Source organism: Lepisosteus platostomus, chromosome 11 (genome assembly GCF_059453375.1).
Source record: "Lepisosteus platostomus isolate fLepPlt1 chromosome 11, fLepPlt1.hap1, whole genome shotgun sequence".
Lineage (NCBI taxonomy): Eukaryota > Metazoa > Chordata > Actinopteri > Semionotiformes > Lepisosteidae > Lepisosteus > Lepisosteus platostomus.
The window spans coordinates 10,893,884-10,898,193 of record NC_142621.1 but is presented as its reverse complement, the minus strand read 5'-3'; positions in this window follow the sequence as shown (position 1 = coordinate 10,898,193).

The window sequence follows — 4,310 nt, the reverse complement described above, 5'->3', positions numbered from 1 at the left end:
CAAGCTATAGTGTACGTAATATTTAAAGAGGCAGGACGTGCACCAATGGTTTAGTCCAAGTAATTACTGTTTACATAATTATTATTAGGCTCTGACAGAACTAAGAAGATATCGAAACTTTGCCAGTATTAGGTGTTATACCGTACTGTGACCTAGAAGCTAAAATATCGTAGGGCTCACAATAAACGCAATTCTCAAAATCTCGAAGATGCATGGTTCTTTAATTAAAATTGTTACGCTGTCATGAATTACTATCGTCGTAATGTTTTTTATCAGTACTTGTTTTTTTTAAAAGTGGTGCTGGTAAAAAAAACAGTACCACGTTTTAAATGCACAATGAAATAAACCAATTAAATATTCCACAACTGATATCAGTTGTTTTTTTCGTGTAACAAAAAGACTTAATAAAAAATGACAAAGTTTTTATTGCTGTTTTTAGCAAAAATATTAGAACCTAAGAAACGCCCAAAACAGTTTTTGCATAGGATCTAAATGTCTTAAGCCTTCCTTTGTACACGCAGCTCCTCCGCTTAGGGTGTTCGGCCACCGCTCTTTTTCAAAGGTGCACTAAAACTAAAAGTAATCTTCACGAGCTCATGCCGCCTGTGTCAAAAGATATTTGCTGTACACATTTAGCTATATTGATTTAGGGAATAAGAGTAGTAGTAAGATGTCAGCTCACACTACATTCAAAAATGTAGAATTCAAATGTTTGTTTTTTTACAGTGAACAGAATTTTGTTGTTGGTTTTAATCAACCAGCCAAACTGGTTCCTGGGAACACTTGCAAACACAAACGGATCATCTTAAAGATACAAGATTTTTAAGTGTTGGAATTAACAGCATGTCAAAGAGAATGGGTTTAAAATACAAAAATGCAGCATACATCCGTATACTGTAAGTTTTCTTTCTTTTTTTACCCAGTCCACAACTAGTTTAGCAGGAAATCCAAGAGTGGTTATTTCCTGATTTTACAGGACAATAAAGGACACACTTTATCGTTGGCCTTTCTTAAATTTGTGAAAAATTATATAGATATCTAGATAGATATCTTATTATATTAGATATCCACATTTTATGTTTGCTATAGAAAGATGTCTTGAATTATGTGGCTGATCTTGTCAACAAATGTATTTAACAATAAAGCTAGTGTAGGATTAAACCTGATATTACCATTCTTACAAAAAAGAGAACAACTTCTAGCTTGTTTGGTTACTATTGCAGAATTGATCTTAGCGTCTCTTTTAACCATTTCTTGAAAGACCAAACGGATTAGAGTAAACATAGTGTGGCTGTTCTTAACAGACAGCCACCACCCTTTGTGTAAAGGATCGCTTTCATAATCTCAGTCCTAAATGTCCAAAATGCTTAAAATTCTATTTTCTCAGTACATTCTCAGAACTTTTAATTCCTCTAAATTCATTCTAAGCTTTTGAAATCTCATCTCTAGGGACACAAAGTAATTTCTTCAGGGGCCAAATATTATTTTGTCCTCAAATATTGAACTCAATAATAGAATTCATAAGGAAAACATTGAGTTACACTTGCACAAATCTATGGTAAGGGCAATTTGTAGTAGTTAAATCACCAATAATTCTCACACCCTAGGGCAGACACAGGAAAAGTGCTTTTTCTGTTGTATGAGTCAAAGTATTCAAACTATGGTATGAAATGTTGTTGTAACAAAGACAAAGGAACTGGTGGTAGATTTCAGGAGGAAAAAGGTCAAACCTACTCCTGTCTACATACATGGGAGTGGCGTGGAGATGGTGGACTCGTACAGGTACCTGGGAGTGCACATCGACGATAGACTGGAATGGTCTAAGAACATCGAGGCCATCTATGAGAAGGGACAGAGCCAACTTTACTTCTTGAGGAGGCTCAGGTCCTTCAATGTGTGTAGTAAGATGCTACATATGTTCTATCAGTCGGTGGTAGCGAGTGCCATTTTCTACGCAGTGGTGTGCTGGGGCTCTGGGATTAGAGCAGTGGATTCTAAAAGGCTGAACAAGCTCATCAGGAGAGCAAGCTCTGTCATTGGGTCTGACCTGGACCCCTTGGAGGTAGTGGCTGAGAGGAGAATGATGTCCAAACTAGAGGCCATCATGGACAACTTCTCCCATCCCCTCTATGACAGGCTTGCAGAAATGAAGAGCACGTTCAGCAATAGGCTGATTCATCCACGGTGCGACAGGGAGCGCTACAGGAGGTCATTCTTGCCTTCTGCCATAAGACTACAACGCATCCACCTTGCGTCTTGGCAGAGGCAACATCGACAGTGACCTGTTTCTGGACTGAACGCATCTACACATCTACTGCTACATCTGTTCTCTTTCTTTTTCTTTTTCCCGTTTACAACCTTTTTTTGTGCAATATATGCCAGGGACCTGTGCAATACATTATATCTATATTTACATCTATATCTATATTCATATGTGTGATACGATTTTTCTGTGTACTGTTCTGTTCTAGTTTGTTCTTTGTGTGTCCGGACTGTGAGTAACTCTTGTATTGTATGTATTGTACTATTATTATATAATTCGTTACACTGTGGCTGTGTTGTGTGTATTAAGCTGCTGTTGCACTGCAATTTCCCTCACGGGATCAATAAAGTATCTATCTATATAAGTTAAAGTGTTAAAGGACAATGGGAAATTTGCCCAGGATGCGGGGGTAACACCCCTACTCTTTTTGAGAAACACCCTGGGATTTTTAATGACCACAGAGAGTCAGGACCTTGGTTTTACGTGTCAACCAGAGGACAGCGCTTTTTTACAGTATAGTGTCCCCATCACTATACTGGGGCATTAAGACCCATAAACCACAGGGCGAGGGCTTCCTACTGGTCCCACTAACACCTCTTCCAGCAGCAACCTTAGCGTTGCCAGGAGGTCTCCCATCCTGGCAGTGGCCAAGCTCACACCTGCTTAGTTTCAGTGGGTTGCCAATTGTGAGTTGCAGGGTGATATAGCTGCTAGTTAAGAAATCATTTCAAATTGGATTCAGTAATCACCATCATAAAAAAGCCTAGGGCTAATAAATTCTTCATCTATGGTGATGTTGATTATTATTATTATTATTATTATTATTATTATGTCCTGACATTTGCCAACCCACTTTATACCATACGGTGTCGCGGAAGCCGGAGCTTACTCGGCAAGCAACGAGTGCAATGCAGGGTACACCATGGACGGGATCTAGACAATCGCATGGCAAGTGCAAGCCAATCATACATGGGGACAATCTGGGGGCCACGTTAAAGGCAGAGGGGGGGAATTTGGCCTGGACACTCCCTACTCTTATCGAGAAATGCCGGGGATCTTTAATGACCACTGAGAGTCTGAAAGACCTCGATTTAATGTCTCATCTGAAAGACAGTGCCCACTACAGTATTGTGTCCCTGCCACTATACTGGGGCATGAGGACCCACACAGATCGCAGAGTGGGTGCCCCCAACTAGTCCCACTAACACCACTTCCAGAAGCCACCGTAGCTTCCCAGGAGGTCTCTCATCCAGATAAGTGTTGTGCTGCCCCCTAGCGTCATATGTACCACACTTCATGTTTTTCTGAAAATGACATGAGGAATCTGGAATTGTGCTGAACACCTACGCATGCTATCAGTTACATACAGGTGTGATTGTCTTGCGTATACTATACCACTATAGCACTGGTGTGTAGGGTTTGTAGTGTCGTTTAAGATCAACAGTTTTTCGGTCACAAATTCACTTGGATTTAATTTCTCTAGTAAAAGGTTTGCTTAGCATCTCATGCAAAGAATAGATGCAATTTATACCCGTATAAAGAAAATCATTGTGGAAACTGTAATTGTAATATTAGGTTAATAATATAATGTGATCAAGATATTATAAATAGAGTTTTGGGTCCCATGGGGTCACTGTGAGTAAAGGCCAACAAACTTGACTGTTCAGCTGTTTCTCTGCTCAGCCTGACTCATAGCGACTCATGGAGCTCAGGAAGAGACAAAAAAGGAACTGAATATTACTCAAAGGTTAGAACGAGACATTTCTGAATGAATACCACATGGTGTTGAAGTATCACCATCACGTTTTGTGGCAAAAATAATCGAGCTAAACACAGCTGAATTTTACGGAGCTTTGTTTCAATACTTCCTTTTTTAAGATGTCTCAAATGTAAGATTCCAGGAGCCTTTTCTTTGGATACCACAACTATAGACGATTCAGATTGCTGATCTTTGTTGTTATTATACTCATGTCTCCAAAGAATATTTAATTGCCCATAATAGCCCTGGTGATTGTGTTATTGCCTTCCTTTACATAAGCGTCCCTAA